Here is a 24,644-nt window from a genome sequence, read left to right as displayed (position 1 = left end):
ACTTCCACTGTATAATCGTAAAGGATTTGATTTAGGCCATACCTGAATGGTCTAGTGGTTTTTCCTGCTTTCTTCAATTTAAGTCTGAATTTGGCCATAAGAAATTCATGATATAAGCCACAGTCAGTTCCCGGTCTAGTTTTTGCTGACTGTATAGAGCTTCTCCATGTTTGGCTGCAAGGAATATAATCAGTCTGATTTCAGTGTTGACCATCTGGTGATGTCCATGTGTACAGTCTTCTCTTGTGTTGGTGGAAGAAAGTGTTTGCTATGACCAGTGCGTTTTCTTGGCGAAACTCTATTAGCCTTTGCCCTGCTTCATTCTGCATTCCAAGGCCAAATTTGCCTGTTACTCCAGGTGTTTCTTGACTTCCTACTTTTGCATCCCAGTCCCCTGTAATGAAAAGGACATCTCTTTTGCATGTTAGCTCTGAAAGGTCTTGTAGGTATTCATAGAATTGTTCATCTTAAGCTTCTTCAGTGTTACTGATAAGGACATAGACTTGGATTACCGTGATACTGAATGTTTTGCCTTGGAAACTAACAGATCATTCTGTCGTTTTTGAGATTGCATTCAAGTATCTCATTTTGGACTTGTTGACTATGATGGCTACTCCATTTCTGGGATTCTTGCCCACAGTAGTAGATATAATGGTCATCTGAGTTAAATTCACCCATTTCAGTCCATTTTAGTTCGCTGGTTCCTAAAATGTCCACATTCACTCTTGCCTTCTCCTGTTTGACCATTTCCAATCTTCTCTTAAACCCTTTAAAAATTATGATAAGACCACTTAGCATTAGGCTTACCCTCTTAACAGATTTTTTAAGTGTACAATACATTTAGCTATAGGCACAGCAGATCCTTCCGACATTTTCATCTTGTATAACTGGATATGTATAATATCTAAACCTAGTTCCCCATTTTTCCCTCCCTCCATCCTTTTAATTCTTAAATATTTGATTATTTTTCTTTTTAAAAATTCATGGTGATGTCTTTATCCTTCCTGTTTTTTTGTCTTCTGTGTACGTGAACTCATCAAACTCTACCATATTCTTATTTGTCAATGGCTTTGTTTGTTATTTCATCACTTCTCTATTAAGTTCATGTAGTTTATGTATTTCCTAAAGCTCTGCATCTTTTATTTAAAAGTAATGTTATTTTAATCCAATTATTTAAATCCTAGGTTTACAAGCCAAAATGAAATGAAGGACATATAGTGGTCCCATGCTCCATATCCTCCTACTTACTTTTGTAGCTTCCCCAGAGCAATAAACTTTAATAATTTTTGATGACTCTTCTGTTACTCACTTTCATATTTCCAAGTTATATATTTATTCTGGTAAAATTTCTTTTTTAATTTTAGAATTTGTATGCAATTTCTACTGTAATAGATGGAGATTTATTTATAATAATTTATTTATAATTTATTATTTATAAATCCTAATACACATTCTTAACGTATCCCCTCCCATTTTCTCTTAATAGAATAATATTCTCACTATTTTGGGATTAATTAATAATTAACATTTTAATTATGGCTATATAAATAACTACTTACAGCTGAGTCACACAATATAGTAGGCTATGTTTGCTTTCTTATACTATTATTTAAAACCTTGTTTGGAAACCTCGTAAGAGTCAACTCTCACCAAGCACATCCATGCATATATTTTTTTTCAATATACTTCTGCTTGATACCTTAATTTGCTAATTTAATCAGGACTACTTGCTTTCTAAACTTGTTTTTAACAGCTGTCATCTTGGTACATCACTTCATCTTGGTGTATTCATTCAGTACTGTGATCCTGAGAATTCATTTGTCTCGTATACTGTGTTATGACCTGTTTACAGGGTTCTATATCTTTTTTTCTTGGTTTATTTTCTTATATTAATACAATACTTTCTTACTAGTTTACAGAGAAATTATACATTAGAAGTAATTTTAAAAAGCTTAAAAGCCTAATATTTTTATGCTACATATATACTTAATTGATGATTTAACTGTGCAGAGTCTTCATAGTTTTCTCAGAATTGCTTCATTGTCTTCTAGCTTCCAGTGTTACCTTTGAGAAGTCCATTGCCATGTTATTCTCATTCTGATGTGTGTGAAGTTCTATGTGTTGTTTTTGTCTTCTGACTAGAAACATTTAGCAGTTTATCTCTGTACCAAGTATTCTGCAATTTCGCAGTGATTTGGCACAGATATTTGTTTGCTGGTGAAGATTTTCTTTTTTTATTGTGACTTTTCAATCTGAAAATTTATATCCATCATTTGTCAATGTTTTTCTTGTCTTATTTAATATAATACATATATTAAATATAACACAGAACATACCATTGTAACCATCTTAACTGTACATTAAGCATATTTATATTGTACAACCATCATGACCATCCATCTGCAGGAGCTTTTTATAAACTCTTTCAAGTGGAATGTTATACCCATTGAACACTAACTTCCATTCCTCCCATCCTCCCCTTTTCTGGAAATCACCATTCTATCTTCTGTCTCTAGAATTACTATGAGTGTGATTACTACAGGTATTTTTATATAAGTGGAATTATACAATGTTTGCCCTTTATTTACTGGCTTATTTTAATTAACATAATATTTTTAAAGTTCACCCATGTTGTAACAAAATTGTTTTCCTTTTAAGGTTGAATTATGTTCCATTATAACTAGGTACCATGTTTTTATCCATTCATTTGTCAATTGGCGCTTGGGTTGCTTTCACCTTTTAGCTGTTGTGAATAATGCTGCTATGAACGTGGATGTACAGATATCTCTTTGAGACCCTATTTTCAGTTGTTTTGTGTGTATAACCAGAAGTGAAATTTCTGGATGATATAATTTTATTTTTATTTTTTTGAGGAACTACCATACTTTTTTCCACAATGATTATACCACTCTACATTCTCAATATTAGTGCACAAGAATTCCAATTTTTCCACATACTGACCAACAGATGTTATTTTCTGTTGCTGTTGTTACTGCCATCGTAGTGGTTGTGAGGTCATATCTCATTGTGGTTTTGATTTGTTTTTCCATAATCATTAGTGATGTTGAGCATTTTTATTGTGTTTATTTATTATTTGTGTTTCGTCTTTGGAAAAATTATCTATTCACATCATTTGCCCATTTCCTTGTTAGTTTGTTTGATTTTTGTTGTTGAGTTGTATGATTTATATATATATTCTCAATATCAACCCCTTTTTGGATATGTAATATGCAAATATTTTCCCCCATTCTGTGGATTGCCTACTTTTGATGCACAAAATTTTAATGAAGTTGAGGTATTTAGGTTGTTATTTTGCAATGGTATGTTAGTTTCTGCTGTACAACAGTGTGAATTAGCTGTACCTATACATATATCCTCCCCCGGGCTATTTGTTTTTGTGTGTGTTGTATGTGCTTTTGGTGTTATAACAAAGGAATCATTCAAAATCCTGTCATGAAGTTTTTTGCCCTGTGTCTTCCTCTAAGAATTTTATAGTTTTAGTCCTTATATTTAGACTGTTAATCCATTTGGGGTTAATTTTGCATATGATGCAAAGTAAGGGTCCAGTTTCACTTTTTTGCATATGGAACGCAGTTTTTCCAACATTTTGTTGAAAGGTTGTCCTTTACCCATTGAATGGTTTTGATACCCATGTTGAAAGTCATTTGACCATACCTGCAGGGGTTTACATCTGGGCTCTTATTCTGTTCCCCTTGATTTGTGTGTCTGTCTTTATATCAGAGCCATGCTGTCTTGATTACCAAAGCTTTGCAGTAGGTTTTAAACTGGAGGCTTATGTGTGAGAAAAAGTGGATTTTTATATGGATTGCATTGAATTTGTAGATTACTTTGAATAGTAGCCTAACAATATTAAGTCTTCAAGTTCATAAATGCAGGATGTCTTTCCACTTACTTGTGTCATCTTTAATTTCTTTCATCAATGCATTAAGGTTTCAATGTACAGTTTCCTCACCTCTTTGGTTAAGTTTATTCTGTGTATGGTAGTCTTCTTGATACTATTATAAATGGAATTTTCTTGATTTCCTTTTTGGATTCTTTGAGAATGTGTAGAAAAACAAAGATACTTGTGTATTGGCTTGTATTCTGTAATTTTGCTGAATTTGTCTATTAATTTTGACAGGATTGAGGGCGTATCAGAGTGTGTTGTGTGTTTAAAATCTTCAAGATTTTTCTAAATATCAGATCATGTCCTCTATGAAGAGAGATAATTTTATTTCTACCTAATTTGCCTGTCTTTTAATTCATTTCTTTGCCTAAATGGTCTGGCTAGGACTTCCAGTGCTATATTAAATATAAGAGACAAAAGTAGGCATCCTTGTCTTATTCATGATCTTAGAGGAAATTTTTTCAGTATTTTACATTGACTGTGATGTTAAGTGTGTTATTTTCTTGTTATTTTCATTTGCTAAGTTTTGTCTGACTCTTTTGTGACTTAGTGGACTGTAGCACATCAGGATCATTTGTCCATAGGATTTCCCAGGCAAGAATACTAGGGTGGGTGGATTTTTCCTTCTCCAGGGGATCTTCCAACCCAGGAGTCAGATCGCTTCTCTTGCATTGGCAAGTGAATTCTTTACCACTGAGCCGCCAGGGAAGCCCTTATATTTTCCCATATGATGTAAATTATGTTGAGGTTTGTGCATACATGCATGCTCAGTCATGTCTGACTGTGACCCCATAGACTGTAGCCCACCAGGCTCCGCTGTCCATGAGATTTTTCAGGCAAGGATACTGGAGTGGGTGGCTATTTCCTTCTCCAGCTGATCTTCCCAAACCAGGGGTTAAACCTTCATCTCCTGCATTGACAGGTGGATTCTTTACCACTGAGCCAACAGGGAAGACCTTGTTGTTACCCTCAGTTCAGTTCAGTTGCTCAGTCATCTCCAACTCTTTGCGACCCCATGGACTGCAGCACACCTGGCTTCCCTGTCCATCACCAACTCCCAGATCTTGCTCAAACTCATGTCCATCGAGTCGGTGATGTCATCCAACCATCTCATCCTCTGCCGTCCCCTTCTCCTCCTGCCTTCAGTCTTTCCCAGCATGAGGGTCTTTTCCAATGAGTTAGTTCTTCACATCAGCTTCAGCTTCAGCATCAGTCCTTCTGATGAATATTCAGGACTGATTTCCTTTAGGATTGATTGGTTTGATCTTGCAGTCCAAGGGACTCGCAAGAGTCTCCAGCACCACAGTCCAAAAGCATCAGTTCTTTGGCGCTCAGCTTTCTTTATAGTCCAACTCTCACATCCATACATGACTACTGGAAAAACCCATAGCTTTGACTAGTCGGACCTTTGTCAGCAAAGTAATGTTAATTTCCTATACTAACTTATGTTGAGATGTGTGCATGCATGTGTTCTCAGTGATGTCTGCCACTTTGTGACCCCATGGACTGTAGCCCACCAGGCTTCTCTGTCTGTGGGATTTTTCAGGCAAGAATACTGGAGTGGGTTTCCTCCTCCGGGGGATATTCCCAACCCAGGAGTAGAACCCAACTCTTGTGTGTCTCCTGCATTGACAGACAGAATCTTTATCACTGAGCCACTTAGCAAGCAAGGTAGTTCCTTTCTGTTCCCTGTTTGTTGGGTATTTTTTATTATCAAAATTTGTTGAATTTTGCCATTCTTTATCCTGCACTGACTGAGATAATTGTGTTTTTTTAATTCATTATGTTAATGTATATTACATTGATTTTCATATATTGTACCATTTTTTGGATTTCAAGAATAATTCCCACTTGGTCTCTGTGTAATATTTTAAATATGCTGTTTAATTGAATTTTGTTGAGGATTTTTATATCAATATTCATAAAGTATATTCATTTTCATTATTTATAGTTTCTTTGTCTGGCTTTGGTATCAAGCTAATAATATAACCTCATAGGAGTTAGGATGTAATCCTTCCTCTTCAATTTTTTGGAAGAATTTGAGAAGTATTGTTATTCATTCTTCTTCACTAAGGGAGCCATCTGGTCTTCAGCTTTCTTTGGGAAAATGTTGGGATGTCTTTGATTATTTTTCAATCTCCTTGTGAATTATAAATCCATTTAGAATTTCTGTTTCTTCATGATTCATTGTTCATTGCATATTTCTAGGAATTTGACCATTTCTTCTAAGTTTTCCAATTTATTTGAATATAACTGTTTATAGTACTCATAATATTTATTTTTGTAATATTGATTAGCCCCCTTTTCTGATTTTAGCTATTTGATCCTTATCTATGTTTTTCTCTTAGTCTTTCTAGATACAGTTTTACAAACTTTGCTTACTTTTTTGAAGAAGCAAATCCTGTTTTCTGGTTTTTTTTTTTTCTGTTGTTTTTATAATTCTCTTTTGTTATTTCTATGCTAGTATTTAATATTTCCTTTTTTTCTGCTAGCTTTGAGTTTAGTTCATTCTTCTTTTTCTAATTCCATAAGCTATATAGTTTGTTTACTTCCAATCTTTCTCTTTCTGTAATGTGATCACTTTACACTTTATTCTTGCTTCTTGGCACTAATTTTGCTGCATCCCATAAGTTTCAGTATACTGTGCATGCATTTTTATTTGCCTCAAGATATTTTATACTTTACATTGTGATTTCTTCTCTGACTTATTGGCTCTTTAAGAGTATGCCATTTAACTTTCACAGATTTATGAATTTTCCATTTTTCCTTATGCTGTTGATTTTTTCATTCCCTTATGATTTCAAAATACATTTGGTATGATTTCAGTATTTTAACATTTTTTAAAACTTGTCTTATGGCCTTACATATTGTGTATCCTGGATTATGTCCCATATACACTTGAGAAAAATGTATATTCTGCTGCAGTTGACCGAGTGTTTTGCATATGTCTGTTAGGTCCAGTTGATCTATAGTTTTGTTTGAATCTTCCATTTACTTTTTGATCTCTCTGTTGTTCTATCCTGTATTGAAAGTGAGGCACTGAAGTCTCCTACCATTTATTGCAGAGATGTTTATGTCTGCTTTCAATTCTGTAAATGTTTGCATCATATATTTTGTGCATCTGAAGTCTGACACATGTGTGTTCATAATTATTATGTTTTGTTGATTAACTCACCCTCTTTTATGTAATGCCTTTATTTTGTTATACATCTTTATTTTATTATATAATGTCTTTCATGTCTTTATTTTATTATAGAATATCCTTACTCAAGGTCTACTGGTTAAGTGTTAATATTGTCCAAAATTTACCTTCACAAAAACATCTGGAATAATGTGTGACCAAACATCTGAGTACCATGGCCTAAATTGTCATATAAAATTGACTATCAAAGGTAGTTTTACTAAATATAAAATTCTCAGTGGACACCTTTTTTTTTTAATTTCAGCATTTTAAATATATCATCCCACTTCCTTCTCAATTGTAAAGTTTTTGCTGATGCATTTGCTGGTTGTCTTATTGAAAATCCTTTGTATGTGATGACTCACTTTCTCTTTTGGCTTTCAAATTTCTCACCTCGTTTGGGACTTTTGACAGTTTTTTTTATTCTGTCTTTCAATATGAGTCTCATTTTGTTTATCTTCCTTGGGATTCATAGAGCTTCTTTGATTTGCAAATTCATATATTTCCTCAAATTTGAGAGTTCAGCCAATTTTTCTTCAAATAACCTTTCTGCTCCTTTCTTCTTTTTCTGGGAATTCCGTAATGAATATATTAGAACATTTTATGGGATTTTATAAGGTTTTTAGTCTCTGTTCACTTAATCTTCATTCTCTTTTCATTTTGTTCCTCAGGCTCAGTTATTTCAAATGACATCTTTAAATTTTGCTGATTCTGCTTTCTTTTTTAAAGGTCTATTTTTGAACCCTTCTCATGAACTTTTTGGGCTTTCCTGCTGGCTTCAAATGGTAAAGAATCTACCTGCAATGCAGGAGACCTGAGGTCAGACCCTGGGGTGGGAAGATTTCCTGAAGAAGGGACTGGCAATGCATACCAGTATTCTTGCCTGGGGATTCCCCATGCACAGAGGAGCCTGGCAGGCTATAGTCCATAGGCTTACAAAGAGTCAGACATGACTGAAGGACTAACCAGTGCACAGTAAACTTTTCAGTTTGGTTGTTTTATTTTTCTGCCCCCTCCAATTCTGTTTCTTTGATTATTTCCATGCCTTCATTGATATTTTATTCATGGATTGTTTTCCTTATTTCCTTTGCTTCTTTGTCTATATTTTCCTTCATATCTTTGAGCGAATTTTAAAAGTGTTGTTTTAAAACTTTTGGGGTCCAATAAAGTTGATATGAATGTTTCTTTGGGGAAAGTTTCTGAGTATTTATTTTTTGTCCTTTGAATAGGCCTTGTTCCTCATTTCCTTTGTATGCCTTGTTGAAAATATGACATTTGTAAAATAGTCACATGTTCCAGTCTTTGCAGACTTGCATGGAAATCTCTTACTAGTTGCTACTGCTGCTGCTAAGTCCCTTCAGTCGTGTCCAGCTCTGTGCGACCCCATAGATGGCAGCCCACCAGGCTTCCCCATTCCTGGGATTCTCCAGGCAAGAACACTGGAGTGGGTTACCATTTCCTTCTCAAATGCATGAAAGTGAAAAGTGAAAGTGAAGTCACTCAGTCATGTCCAACTCTCCACGACCCCATGGACTGCAGCCTATCAGGCTCCTCCATTCATGGGATTTTCCAGGCAAGAGTACTGGAGTGGGTTGCCATTGCCTTCTCCCTCTTACTAGTTAGTGAACCCATTAAACTTGAGTTTAACCCAAGGTGAATATCCTTAAGGCTTTCTTTGGTCTTTTCTGGACATGCATCCTGTCTGGGTCAGTGAATCCCACCTCTCCCACCCTTTTCCCTTTGGTAACCTTAAGTTTGTTTTCTATGTCTGTGTATCTATTTCCATTTCCTAAATAAGTTCATTTGTGTCATTTTTTTAGATTCCATGTATAAGTGATATCATTTGCTGTTTGCCTTTCTTTGTCTGGCTTGCTTCATTTATGATAATCTCTAGGTCTGTCCATTTTGCTACAAATCACGTTATTCTATTCTTTTTTACAATGGCACCTCATTCCAGTACTCTTGCCTGGAAAATCCCATGGGTGGAGGAGCCTGGTAGGCTGCAGTCCATAGGGTCGCTAAGAGTCGGATGCGACTGAGCGACTTGACTTTCACTTTTCACTTTCATGCATTGGAGAAGGAAATGGCAACCCACTCCAGTGTTCTTGTCTGGAGAATCCCACGGACGGGGGAGCCTGGTGGGCTGCCATCTATGGGGTCGCACAGAGTCGGACATGACTGAAGCGACTTAGCAGCAGCAGCAGCAATATTACATTATATATAATATTCTATATATATGTATATATATATAAAATATACATGCCACATCTACTTTTCAATTCATCTGTTGATGAACACGTAAGTTGCTTCCATGTCATGACAATTTTAAATAGTACTTCGATGAACATTGGGTTGGATGTATCTTTACAGATTATGTCTTTCTCCAGATATATGCCTAGGAATGGGATTGTGGGATCATATAGTAGCTCTATTTTTAGTTTATTAAGGATCGTCCATACCATTCATTGTGGTTTTACCAGTTTACATGCCCATAAACAATGTAGTGGTTTGTTTTTTCTCCACACCATCTTCAGCATTTATTATTTATAGACTTTTTTTATGTTGGCTATTCCAACTGGTGTGAGATGATACCTAACTGTAGTTTTGATTTGAACTTCTCTAATAATTGGCAATGTTGACTATCTTTTTAGGTACCACATGGCCATCTGTATGTGTATTCTTTGGAGAAATGTCTATTTAGATCTTCTACCCATTTTTTTTGCACTCTAATTTTAGGTTTATTCAACACAATTATTTTATTCTACACAACAAAATGGAAACACAGCATTATCTAAAATGCTGCAAAGTTAAAAAACTCAAAACAGAAAATTGGTAATACTGACTGTACAAGAAAAGCCAGAAAAGGATGTACATGTTGCCAAGGTAACTTGCACAGCCTCCATGAATACTAAAACCACAGGGGGTTTTGTGATGACCTATCGAACTGGCTTGCAACTTACTCACCATTTCAGAAAGAAAGGGAGATGTGGGTGTGTTTGTGTGCACACATGTGTATACACATGAGTACATGTGAAAAGAATCATTTTGGGCAGATAACAGGCAGTATTTGACCCTAGAGATCAGAGGACTCAAGCAGGGAAACAGGGTCAGGCTAACAGGAAAGGCAGTTGTGTAAAAGCATTCCGTTTCCCGTAGGACTCTGCAGGCCAGCAGGTTAGGGCCTGACCAGACCACCAGAGGGGCCCCAGATCATCTGTGGAATGGCAAAACAAGCTCCCACCTGGAGCTGTAATACCACTTGAAGCCCTCTGTTCATCCCTGCTGACTTTGCCATTGAACTAACTCTCAGGAACTAGAAGTGTGAAATCTTTCTAGCCAGAAAATTAGAGGTCATCCTTATAAGCACAACCCCAAACCAACAACATGCCTGCAACCCAAATCATGCTGACAGAGGAAATATCTCAGTTGGTTGCTTCACCTTCGAAGCCTGCCCCCAAGTGAGGGATTTCTTTCCTGGCAATACTCCTTTGGCTAGAAAAGTGACCAGAGTGTGTTGGATGGGATACAAGTCACAGGGGCAGGACTTCAGTGGCCCTGCTTATAGGGAACAGTCGGAGCTGGAGTGGGTCCTTTGGCGGGCCACAGGAGGAGCAGGCTTGCCTTTGCAAAGAGGCCCTGTGCCAAGGGGAAAGCGACCTTCTCCTCATCCATGGGAGTGACCTGTGCCATGTGGGAGGTGGTAGTAGCATTCTCCTGAGAGGACTGACTGGAATTGCCGGTGGAGCTGGCTGAGGCCAGGGGACCAGCACAGCGGTGGCAGTGCTCTCCTGACCATCGATTTGTCCTCCATCCATGTGCTTCAGTGTCTTTTCCACCTCATCTGGATTCTCAAACTCCATTTATGTGTTGTCTTTAGACAGGTGGAGGTGCATCCTTTCCACAGACCTGTCAGTCATCAATTTTCCCAGAGTTGGAGTGTATCGGCATGATGTGATCCTTGGTCACATTCATGGTGAGCCTCCTGATGTGCACTTTGGTGGGTTTGGGGGAAGGTTTCTGCCGTTTCTTTTCATTTTCTTCTCTTTTGGGAGGTTTGAATTTGGAGGGGGAGCCCCACCTGTTGTCATATTTGCCCTGAGAAGGACTCTGAGACGCAGAGGTGCTGCTGGAGCTGGAGATGCAGGGTATGCTGGAACTTCTGAGAGGCTGGAGGCTGAGGATGAGCCGGAGCTGCTGCTGGAGCCCGTGCTGGGGCCCAAACTGGAGATGGAGCCAACTGAGACCTGGTGCTGCTGCTACCACTGGAAGCACTGCACCACTTTTGAGTTTCATACCAGTCATGATCCTTCTCTCCTGACTCCTTGGTGGTCACTGTATCTCTAGAGCGATCCTTGAGTTTTATCAGAGTGATCTTTGCATTTGGTAGGAGAAGGAGCAGGAGCCCTAGTGCTGGACCTTTTCTTGTTTTTGACTCATAGCAAACTTCTCTTTCATCTCTAATAAATCCATTCTCCCCTTCTGAGGTGTTCAAAGCAGCAATGGGAACCTCACTTATCTGAACTCTCACTTCTAACTTGAATCTGAGAAATGATCCCTGATCAAGTTAAATTTACACCAAAGTGCAGAATCTTCCCACCTCCATAACCTCCAGCTATACTCAGCCTCTGAAGCCAGCCATTTCTCTGTTCTGCCCATTTTTTGATTGGATTGTTTTACTTGTTTGTTTATTGAGTTATATGAGCTGTTTGTATATTTTAGTTTGAGATTAATCTCTTGTCAGTTACATCATTTGCTAATATTTTCTCTGATCCTATAGGTCTTTTTGTTTTATGGTTTCCTTTGCTGTGCAAAAGCTTTTAAGTTTAATTAGGTCCCATTTGTTTATTTTTGTTTTATGTCCCCAGGTGAAATGTCTTGATTTCCCAAAGAGTAGCTACCCAGCTTTATTTTGGGATCTCAGATTTTCGATTTGTGTTTCCCAGTCCACACTGCTTTCCCCTGGGGTCTGTGGATCAGCAGTTCCCTGCAGTTTTTACAGTGTTCACCACTGTTTCTTTGGTTTCTAGCCTGGAATCTTTATTTCCATTTCTATTCTGATCTTTAGGTCAAGTGAGAGACAAACTAGTCAATCAGGCAGCCCCAAAACAAGCTAGAACATTCCAAACAAATTCTACTCTGTTCCTTCCAAAGAAAGTAAGAGAACTGACAATGGGTTGATTGCTACCAACTCTACTTCACCACACTGGAAAAGGAATCAGTTCAGTTCAGGTCAGTTCAGTTGCTCAGTCATGTCCGACTCCTTGCTACCCCATGAACTGCAGCAGGCCAGGCCTCCCTGTCCAGCACCAACTCCTGGAGTTCACTCAAACTTATGTCCATCGAGTCGGTGATGCCATCCAGCCATCTCATCCTCTGTCGTCCCCTTATCCTCCTGCTCCCAATCCCTCCCAGCATCAGAGTCTTTTCCAATGAGTCAAATCTTCGTGTGAAGTGGCCAAAGTACTGGAGTTTCAGCTTTAGCATCATTCCTTCCAAAGAACACCCAGGACTGATCTCCTTTAGAATGGACTGGTTGGAACTCCTTGCAGTCCAAGGGACTCTCAAGAGTCTTCTCCAACACGACGGTTCGAAAGCATCAATTCTTCGGCACTCAGCTTTCTTCACATTCCAACACTCACATCCATACATGACGACTGGAAAAACCATAGCCTTGACTAGATGGACCTTTGTTGGCAAAGTAATATCTCTGCTTTTGAATATGCTATCTAGGTTGCTCATAACTTTCCTTCCAAGGAGTAAGCATCTTTTTATTTCATGGCTGCAATCACCATCTGCAGTGATTTTGGAGCCTCCAAAAATAAAGTCTGACACTGTTTCCACTGTTTCCCCATCTATTTCCCATGAAGTGATGGGACCAGATGCCATGATCTTCATTTTCTGAATGTTGAGCTTCAAGCCAACTTTTTCACTCTCCTCTTTCACTTTCATCAAGAGGCTTTTTAGTTCCTCTTCGTTTTCTGCCTTAAGGGTTGTGTCATCTGCATATCTGAGGTTATTGATATTTCTCCCAGCAACCTTGATTCCAGCTTGCGCTTCTTCCAGCCCAGCGTTTCTCATGATGTACTCTGCATAGAAGTTAAATAAGCAGGGTGACAATATACACCCTTGCCGTACTCCTTTTTCTATTTGGAACCAGTCTGTTGTTCCATGTCCCGCTCTAACTGTTGATTCCTGACCTGCATATAGGTTTCTTTAAGAGGCAGGTCAGGTGGTCTGGTATTCCCATATCTTTCAGAATTTTCCTCAGTTTATTTTGGTCCACACGGTCAAAGGCTTTGGCATAGTCAATAGAGCAGAAATAGATTTTTTCTGGAACTCTCTTGCTTTCTCCATGATCCAGCGGATGTTGGTAATTTGATCTCTGGTTCCTCTGTCTTTTCTAAAACCAGCGTGAACATCTGGAAGTTCACGGTTCACGAACTGCTGAAGCCTGGCTTGGAGAATTTTGAGCATTATTTTGCTAGCGTGTGAGATGAGTGCAGTTGTGCGGTAGTTTGAGCATTCTTTGGCATTGCCGTTCTTTGGGATTGGAATGAAAACTGACCTTTTCCAGTCCTGTGGCCGCTGATGAGTTTTCCAAATTTGCTGGCATATTGAGTGCAGAACTTCCACAGCATCATCCTTCAGGATTTGAAATACCTCAACTGGAATTCCATCCCCTCCACTGGCTTTGTTCATAGTGATGCTTTCTAAGGCCCACTTGACTTCACATTCCAGGATGTCTGGCTCTAGATGAGTGATCACACCATCGTGATTATCCAGGTTGTGAAGATCTTTTTTGTACAGTTCTTCCGTGTATTCTTGCCGCCTCTTCTTAATATCTTCTGCTTCTGTTAGGTCCATACCATTTCTGTCTTTTATCAAACCTATCTTTGCATGAAATGTTCCCTTGATATCTCTAATTTTCTTGAAGAGATCTCTAGTCTTTCCCATTCTATTGTTTTCCTCTATTTCTTTGCATTGATTGCTGAGGAAGGAAGGCTTTCTTATCTCTCCTTGCTATTCTTTGGATCTCTGCATTCAGATGCTTATATTCCTTTTCTCCTTTGCTTTTCACTTCCCTTATTTTCACGGATATTGGTAAGGTGTCCTCAGACAGCCATTTTGCTTTTTTGCATTTCTTTTCCATGGGGATGGTCTTGATCCCTGTCTCCTGTACAATGTCACGAACCTCTGTCCATAGTTCATCAGGCACTCTATCTATCAAATCTAGTCCCTTAAATCTATTTCTCACTTCCACTGTATAATCATAAGGGATTTGATTTAGGTCATAGTCATACCTGAATGGTCTAGTGGTTTTCCCCACTTTCTTCAATTTAAGTCTGAATTTGGCAATAAGGAGTTCATGATCTGAGCCACAGTCAGCTCCTGGTCTTGTTTTTGCTGACTATATAGAGCTTCTTCATCTTTGGCTGCAAAGAATATTATCACTCTGATTTCAGTGTTGACCATCTGGTGATGTCCATGTGTAGAATCTTCTCATGTGTTGTTGGAAGAGGGTGTTTGCTATCACCAGTGCGTTCCCTTGGAAAAACTCTATTAGTCTTTGCCCTGCTTTGTTCCGTATTCCAAGGCCAAATTTGCCTGTTACCCCAGGTATTTCTTGACTTCGTACTTTTGCATTCCAGTCGCCTATAATGAAAAGGACATCTTTTCTGGGTGTTAGTTCTAAAAGGTCTTGTAGGTCTTCATAGAACCATTCAACCTCAGCTTCTTCAGTGTTACTGGTTGGGGCATAGCCTTGGATTACTGTGATATTGAATGGTTTGCCTTGGAAATGAACAGAGATCATTCTGTCATTTTTGAGACTGCATCCAAGTATAGCATTTCGGACTCTTCTTGACCATGATGGGTACTCCATTTCTTCTAAGGGATTCCTGCCCACAGTAGTAGATATAATGGTCATCTGAGTTAAATTCACCCATTCCAGTCCATTTTAGTTCGCTGACGTTCACTCTTGCCATCTCCTGTTTGACTACTTCCAATTTGCCTTGTTTCATGTTCCTATGCAATATTGCAATATTGCTCTTTACAGCTTTGAATCTTGCTTCTATCACCAGTCACAAACAACTGGGTATTGTTTTTGCTTTGGCTCCATCCGTTCATTCTTTCTAGAGTTATTTCTCCACTGATCTCCAGTAGCATATTGGGCACCTACTGACCTGGCGAGTTCCTGTTTCAGTATCCTATCATTTTGCCTTTTCATACTGTTCATGGGGTTTTCAAGGCAAGAATACCGAAGTGGTTTGCCATTCCCTTCTCCGGTGGACCACATTCTATCAGACCTCTCCACCATATCCCGCCCATCTTGAGTAGCCCCACACGACATGGCTTGGTTTCATTGAATTAGACAAGGCTGTGTCTGTGTGATTAGACTGAATAGGGAGCTGCAAATAAAGATGTTATGAAATGTCTTACTTTTCTGTCAATTTACTAATACATATTTTCATTAAATATTAATGAGTATCATCTTTCTAATAAAATATATTTTCTGCCATATGTTTCTACATCTAAATGATCCCTTGAAATATCTGACTCTTTTGAATGTGGCTTTTTCTGAACTGAATGCTTACTTCATTGCTGTAAATTATTAACTCATTTCCAGAGCTTGTATAAAGCTGTTTTAGCCATTCTGTAGTTATTTATTTGATTTCCCTGTGAAAGATTGAGGATATGGGTGGTACTCTCTTAGATTCCTAGTCTACCATCTTTCTGACGCATTTTTCTTGTATTTATTTCATCCATTTTATCTTTCTAGAATCCCTATTATTCAGACAGACCTCTTGGACTGGTCCTCTTACTTTCCTACTTTTTATAACCTATTTCCTCCTGTCTTAATTTTCCCTCTTTTATGGAATATTTACTGAGTTTTTCCTTCTAACTCTATTTTTTAAATTATGTAATCAAAATTCTAAAATCCACACTAAAATACACAAGAACAGTTCCTAGTTAATAGATGCAATTTAGTTAATAGATGCAACTTATTCTCCTTATCTTAGTATACTGATATCACATAGATTTGATGTTTTTTATTGGAATATAGTTTCTTTACACTTCTGTGTCAATTTCTGCTGTACAGCATAGTAAATCAGCCATACTTACACATATAGCCCCTCTTTGTTGTATTTCCTTCCCATTTAGGTCACCATAGAGCACTGAGTTCTCTGCAAAACTTGATATGATGACCTTCATTCCCCAATTTTTCAGTCAGGTACCCTGGAATCCTTAGCTGTACTTATGTCCCTGAATATAGAATCTCTCTAGTTTAACTTTTCTGCAAAATGAATCTTTAATCTCCCATCTCCTACAAAGGGATGGAAGAGTCACTTGGTTACATATGGTTGCCAAAAGTTCTGTTGACATAATTATGCCTTTAAAACAATTATTTAAGTCATGTTTCCAATTCTCTGCCTTTTTAGTGTTCTGTATTGTGAATCAGCTTTCTTCTTGTTTCCTTGCAGTAAATTTAAACTTTATAATATTTATTGTCCATTACCTTTTATTCATCTGCTTTCCTGCTTCCAATTTTTTTAATATGTCACTGCTATTTTCTTTCCTTCTTTCTCATTGTCTTTACATGTTTTTTTCATTTTTTTATTATGGTACTCAGCTGCAGGGAGGAAGCAAAAATTAATATGTTGAAACAATTTAACTTATTCTTTTAAATCTGAAATCAACATTGATATTTTAAATTGAGCTGACTAGTATTCACAATTTATATTAGATATGTGAAAAGAAGGTAAGATAAGAATGTGAAAAGGAGGGAATATGAAGTTTTGGAACATATATTCTGTTAGAGACAAGGGAGTTTTAACCCTTGGAAAATGTCAGTTATAAATTATGCTGAATTCTGATTGACTTCCTTCTCAAGTGAATACTTTTTGTAGCCATCATCAGTGGATCATGAAGATTAAAATGTGTTAACCATCCCAGATAATGTCACATTGTAACATTTAATTTAATTTATTGTTTCCCTTTTATAGATGAGGAAAGTGAGTTTAAAGAACTAAGATAGTTTACTCAAGGTCAAATAATCCATAAGTGCCAGAGCTTTGCTGTTCCCAGGCTGTTTCCTGATTCAAAGTCTAATGGCTTTTCTATTTCACCATGATGCCTCCTGAGGACCATAAATGTATCACTATGAAATAATTAAAATCATATGCATCGGAATATGGTTGTATTAGATTAAGCTATCTGAATCCATGAGGCCTAATAAAATCTGTCACTCCCTCTGTCATTCCAAATATTGTGGGACCACCCATTTTGTATAAAATTCTATTAATTATTTCCTATTTATTCTAATATTCCTGATGTTTAAAAAAAGCCATGAGAGTTAAAGAGTATCTTACTTATCTAAAATCATTATACTTATCTAAAAACATCGGAATTAGAGTAAAAAATAACATTTCTCCCTATATTTTTAAATTTAAATCACAGACAATTACCTTATACTTGCTTTAACAAATTGGTCAATTTTAATCAGCTAGAAATTATACTGATGTTACTTCAACAGTTTAGTATTATTTTTTTGCATAAGATTTTATCAATTCAGTATTAAAGATCACTTTTATTTTTTTAACTAAGTATTTTCTGTTGCTTTCCAATTATTGCATTTTTATATTTAGGATTATCTTAAACCATTCTACCAATTTCTATACAATAATATATTCAAATATATAGTCAAAGTGATATAGGATGAGAAATACTTTTCTACTGAGCAGTGTTTCTCCTTTCTTCACTATAAAGATTTCCTTTCAGAATGATTGGTATAATTTCTTTCTCTGACCATATTCAAGTATGAGTTCAATAAACCTTACTTTGAAAGATTAGGAAGTTTGACAGTTTCTTTCTACTATTTAGTTAATATCAGGTAATACCATTGTGTTTGTGATGCACACCTTTCTGCACTAGTTAATTCATTTCCTCTAAAATGAAAGATGAGCAATTCTGGGAGTACTGAGTGAGAGGAGTGCTTTTGCAATCCCACAGGAAGCAGCGTCTTTTAACTTTCATGATTTTCATAAGAAGAACCTTTTTCAATCCCAGCTTATACCTACTCTTTGATATTTGTAAAAAAAAGTAGTTATGACAAATTGTTAAGTCCATTGGATCAAACTTTGCATAGTTATCCAAATATTCTATTTTTATTATCCAATTACTTCTATCTGCTGATTTTTCTTTTGTCTACTTAACCAAGAATTGAAAGAGATATATTGAAATCTTCCACTATAATTGTGAATTTGCTTCTTAATTCTATCAAATTTTGTTTTCCTCATTTTGAGGTTATTTTATTAAGTACCTACCTGATTATAATTGATACACATTTTTGGTAAGTTGAACCTTTTATTATTATCTATTTACCTTCTCTGTTCCTAATAATGTTTTTTTCTTCGTATTTTGTTGTCTGATGTTAGTATATATGCTCAACTATATTTTAGTTTAAATTTTCCATATATACTTTTTCATCCTTTCATTTTGAATTTATATATACATATATACATATATATATATACACACACACATATATATATATATAATGAAAATAGGAAATTGCTGGTCCAGTTCTGTAGTCCATTTATTTTTACTATATTTATTGAGATAACTGGGCCTATTTCTAGCTTCTACTTTTTTCCAGTTCTAATCTTGTTTACTTTCTTGTTTTTTCATAGTAAGTATCTATATTTTTCCTTTCCTTTGACTTATTATTTTGAAATAATTTCAAATTGCAGAAAAGGCACATATATTACAAGTTAATCCTAAATACCCTTCACCTGTTCCCCAGATGTTACCATCTTATATAATCATAGCACAGTTATCAAAACAGGAATTTAATTAACATTCATACCATACTGGTGGTTCAGATGGTAAAAAATCTGCCTGCAGTGTGAGAAACCCAGGTTCAGTCCCTCCAGTCAGGAAGATCCCCTGGAGAAGGAAATGGTAACCCATTCCAGTATTTTTGCCTGGAGTATTCCATGGACAGAGGAACCTGGCGGACCGTCCATAGGGTTGCAAAGAGTCTTGCAAGACTGAGTGCCTAACACTTTAACTCTCATACAATCCTATTAATTTATCTGTGAACCATATTCATGTTTTAACAGTTGTGTAATGTTTTTGATTTGTCCAGGATCCAGTCCTAATATTGCCTAGGTTTTAGTTGCGTCATTTTTGTTTAATTTTAATTTTGAAATCTTTTTTTAAGCAACTACAAATCTTGTTATTTGTTGACCTTACTTTCCATATCTTTTGCAGCATCTCCTTGATTTATTTCTTAACTTGTTGCACCTCACTTTTCTTCAGAAGTATTTATTACGTGAGGCTATAGTAGAAAACCTTTCACCTTTTATCCTAGACACTAATTTTTTACCTCACATTTGAACAATAAGTTGACTAAATTTTTAAGTCTATGTTTAAGATTATTTTCTTTCTATACAAGCATACCTCAGTTGTTGTTTTGTTTTGTTTTTTTTCCCCACTTTGTGAATGTGCATTTTTACCAACTGAAGATTTATGGCAAAACTACATCAAGCAAGTCTCCTAAACACGGTTTTTCTAACCACATTTGCTCTCTTTGTGTCTGCTTCACATTTTGGTAATTCTTGCAGTATTTCAAACTTTGTAATTATTAAATTTGTTATGGTGATCTGTAATTATATTTGATCTTGCTATTGTAATTGCTTTGGGACACCACAAACCATGCCCATAAAAATGACTAACTTAATCAATAGCTGTCATATGCATTCTGACTCCTCCACCCACCAACCGTTCACCCGTGTCTCCACCTCTCTTTGAGCTTCCCTTATTTCTTGAGACACAAAAATAGTGAAATTAGGCCAATTAATAACCCTACAGTGGCCTCTAAATGTTCAAGTAAAGGAAGATTCACACATCTCTAACTATAAATCAATAGCTAGGAATGATTTAGGTCACCACAGAGCATTGAGTAGAGTTCCCTGTGCTAGGGAACAGTAGGTTCTCATTAGTTCTCTATTTTGTACATAGTATCAAGAGTGTATATATATCAATCTCAATCTCCCAATTAACCCCAGCCCCCATTTCCCCTTTGGTATCCATATGTTGTTCTGTACATCTGTGTCTATTTCTGCTTTGCAAATAAGATCATGTATGCCATTTTTATAGATTCTACATATATGCGTTATCCAAAAAAGAGGCAATATGCACATATCCAGAGCAGTTTTGCTTTGCTGTATAGCAGAAGCACAACATTGTAAAGCAAGTATACTCTAATTAGTTTTAAACAGAATATGAAAAAGATATCTGTGGGGCTTTCCAGATGGTACTAGTGGTAAAGAACCTGTCTGCCAGTGCAGGAGACATAAGAACTGTAGGTTCAATCCCTGGGTAGGGAAGATCCCCGGGAGAAGGAAATGGCAACTCACTCCAGTATTCTTGCCTGGAGAATTGCATGGAGAGAAGAGTGTGGTGGGCTATGATCCATGGGGCCACAAAGAGTCAGACACGACTGAAGCAACTTAGCAGCAGCATCTGAATAACTTTGCTACACAGCAGAAACTAATACAACATTATAAATCAATTATATTTCAGTTAAAAAAATTTAAAACTAGAAATGATTAAGCTTATTGAGAATGGCAAGTTTTGCTGGGCATTTTGTACCAGTTAGCCAAATTGTAAATGCAAAGGATGCATTTTTGAAGGAAATTAAATATGCTGCTGGAGAAGGAAATGGCAACCCACTCCAGTATTCTTGCTTGGAGAATCCCATGGACAGAGGAGCCTAGTGGGCTACAGTTCATGGGGTCTCAAAGAGTCGGACACAACTCAACAACTAAAACACCACCGCCACCAAAAATGCTACTCCAGTGAACACATGAATAATAAGAAAGTGAAACATCCTTACTACTGATAGTTAGAAAGTTTTAGTGGTCTGGATAGAAAATCAAGTCAATAACAACATTCCCTTAAGCCAAAGCTTAATCCAGAGCAAGACTCTAACTCTCTTCAATCCTGTGCATGACAAGAGAGGTGAGGAAGCTGCAGGAGAAAAGTTTGAAGCTAGCACAGTTTGGTTTATGAGGTTGAAGGAAAGAAGCCATCTCTGTAAAATTTAAGTCGAAGATGAAGCGCCAAGTGCTGATGTAGAAGCTGTAACAAGTTATCCAGAAGATCTTTCCAAGGTAATTAGTGAAAGTGGCTACACTAAACAACAGATTTCTAATGCAGACAAAACAGCCTTATATTGGAAAAGGATGCCCTTGAAGACTTTAGTAGTTGGCGAGGAAAAGTCAATGTTTAGATTCAAAGGTCAGGATGACTCTTTTATTATTGGCTAACATAGTTAGGGACTTTAAGTTGAAGCCAATGCTCATTTACCATCCTAAAAATCCTAGGATTCTTAGAGTTGCAACCTTAAATCATCTCTGTGTTCTTTTACTAGAACAATAAAGCTTAGATGACAGTAACATGTTTTCCTGAATATTAAGTCTACTGTTTAGACCTACTGCTTAAAAAGGAAAAAAGATTGCTTTCAAAATTTTACTACTCATTGACAGTGCAGCTGGTCATGCAATAGTTCTGATTGAGATGTACAGTGAGATTAGTGTCACTCTGATGCCATAATATTCTGTGGTCCATTTATCAAGAAGTAATTTTGACTTTCAAGTCTTATTTTCAGAAATACATTTTGTAAGGCTGTAGCTACACTGGTTAGCAATTCCTCTGACTGATCTTTTCAAAGTAAATTGAAAACCTCCTGGAAAGGATTCACCATTCTAGATGCTCTTAAGGACACTTATGATTTATGGGAGGAGGTCAAAATACCAACATTAATAGGCATTTGAAAGAAGTTGATTCCAACCCTCCTCGATGACTTTGAAGGGTTTAAGACTTCAGGGAAGAAAGTAACTGCGGATTTTGTGGAAATAGCAAAAGAATTAGAAGTGGAGACTAATGATCTCACTGAACTGCTTCAATCTTACCATAAAACTTGAACAAATGAGGAATTGCTTTTTACAGATGAGCAAAGTGATTTATTGAGGTGGAATCTACACCTGGTGAAGATGCTGTGAAGATGGTGGAAATGACCAAAAAGGATTTAGAATATTACATAAACTTAGTGGCTAATGCAGCAGCAGGGTTTCAGAGGATTGACTTCAATTTTGAAAGTTCTACTGTGGGTGGCTCAGACATAAAGCATCCTCCTGCAATGCGGGAGACCTGTGTTCGATCCCTGGGTTGGAAAGATCCCCTGGAGGAGGGCATAGCAACACCACTTCAGTATTCTTGTATGGAGAATCCTCATGGACAGAGGAACCTGGCAGGCTACAATTCATAGGGTTGCAAAGAGTCGGACATAACTAAGTAACTGAGCACACAGATCGTGGGAAAATATGTTATAGAGAAATTGTTTGTGAAAGGAAGAGTAGATTGAAGAGGTAAATTTCATTACCATCTTATTTTAATTGCCACAGCCATACTGACCTTTAGCAACCACCACCCTCCAGCCAACAGCCATCAACATCAGGGCAAGATCCCCTGTGACTTGCTGAAATCTCAGATAATGGTTAGCAGTTTTTAGTAATAAAGTACTTTTAACTAAGATATATACATTTTTCAACATGATACTTTTGCACACTTAATAGACTATACTATAGTGTAAATATAATTTTATATGCACTGGGAAACCAAAACTTGGTGTGTCTCACTTTATTGTGATGCCTGCTTTATCATGGTGGTCTGGAACTGAACCTGTATCTCTGAGTTATGCCTGTACTTTCAAACTATCACTCCATTGTCTTCTTGCATTCAGTGTTGCTGCTAAGCAGTGTGATGTCATTTTATTCTTGTTCCTTTAGAAGTTTTTAAAGTTGTCTGACTTTTGCCCTTAAATTTTACTATAATATGGTTATATATATATATATATACACACACACACACACAAGCATATATATGAAATTAAAAGTAAACATGGTTATATGCATATTTTACTCTTTCTCCCTTCTACTTAGCATATCTTACATTTATTTGTTCATATATTTTCTGCTCTCCATTTTTCTTTTTCTCATCTTCTAGGAAACCAGTTACCTCAGCACTTTTACTTCTCTATATCTTTCCATTTCTTTCTAATTTTATATTTCTTCATCCTTCCCAGAATTCTTTCAGAAAATTGTTCAGTCTGATCTTCAAGCTCATGAACTATTCTTTAGTAACATCCATTTTACTATTTGTATCATCCACCTACATAAGATTTTCACTTCTAAACTTTATTACTCTTTTTTCTCATTCTTATTTTATTTTATACTGGTTTTATTCCCCCTTTTTTGGTAAGTTCAATGAATTGAAATTCTTATTCTGTCTAATATTGCTTCTTGTAGCATCTCTTGTCCAGCTTGTTATCTTTCTTGATATAGTTTTATTTTAACCTGTGAGGACGTATTCCCAGAGATTCTCTGCTATCTCAGTACTTATTCTTCTTACCGGGTCTATGTTCTAGTTACATATAAAGTGCTACTTACAATTCCAAGAATATAACATTTTTCCTGTGCTTAAAATGTTTTTTCCTCCAACTGAAAATATGTCCATTTTTGCCTTTTGAAATCCACTTGTTCTGCAGTACCTTAATTACATTTGTTTTTTACACTAAGTTTTTGTTCTCCTGAATAATAACAATTAATGCCTTCATCTTATACATTCCATAACACTCTATTTGTACTTTTTATTGTGGTTGTTTTGAGCAATCTTCCCCTTGCCAAAATATGAATTTATTGAAAATGATGGATTTTCTGTCTCTGTGTCTTCCTTAACATTTGGCAGCTTATCATATCCACATGGAGTACTCTTAAGAGATCTCAAATAAATATATAAATGAAGTTTATATTTATCTGAGCAAGGCAAATTACATGGCAACAAGTATGCAAATGGATAAATAGAATGTGGGTATGCAAACTATCCATAAGGATAATATATGATTTTTTAATGTTTAATTAGAAATGACACATAATTATGTCATACTATGATTTTTCTAATCCTTATGTTGTTACTGTAAGGCCAGCCAGAATAATTCATATTTTATATATGCTGAGTATTTTAACTCCTACATAGGGCCATATTTCCCTGTTTACTTTCTCACTGTGATATTTCAAGTAGCCAAAACTTGTAAAATATTTACCAGATAAACAAATAGAGTACTGAATGAATGACCCATGGTTGTTTGTACCATGACCATGTACTTATTGCTCTATAAAGTCTCTATTAGTGTCTGCTGTCTTGGTATAATTATTACTAATATTGCCTTTCAATCTTCAACATGTTCTAATTTAAATAATATATGATTATATAAGTTAAATGTCATATTGTTTCTGTCATCAATAGACCAATTTAAACGTTACTAATAATTCTAAGGATACAAATAATTGTGAGGTTCAAATGAGGCAGGGATAGGTCTGGGACATCAGACATGGCTTTCCAGGTGTTTTCTTCCCTTGAAGAACTTGCAGCTATGGCCCAGCAAAGTAGATGAGATCTCTATGAGTTTTATCAGTTTACCTCACACAGAGG

The 24,644-nt window shown here is 36.5% G+C and overlaps 1 protein-coding gene and 1 pseudogene across 1 annotated transcript in view; one reads left to right on the top strand and one right to left on the bottom strand.

The window, feature by feature from the left end:
- Window positions 1–24,644, top strand: part of LRRIQ3 (leucine rich repeats and IQ motif containing 3) — a 204,074-nt gene that overhangs the window by 121,543 nt on the left and 57,887 nt on the right. The gene's annotated exons all lie outside the window — the stretch shown is intronic.
- Window positions 10,619–12,733, bottom strand: LOC102175179 (annotated as a pseudogene).

The sequence above is a fragment of the Capra hircus genome, chromosome 3 (genome assembly GCF_001704415.2).
Source record: "Capra hircus breed San Clemente chromosome 3, ASM170441v1, whole genome shotgun sequence".
Classification (NCBI taxonomy): domain Eukaryota; kingdom Metazoa; phylum Chordata; class Mammalia; order Artiodactyla; family Bovidae; genus Capra; species Capra hircus.
Note: the sequence above shows the minus strand (reverse complement) of the source record. Positions and strands in the feature narration are given on the sequence as shown.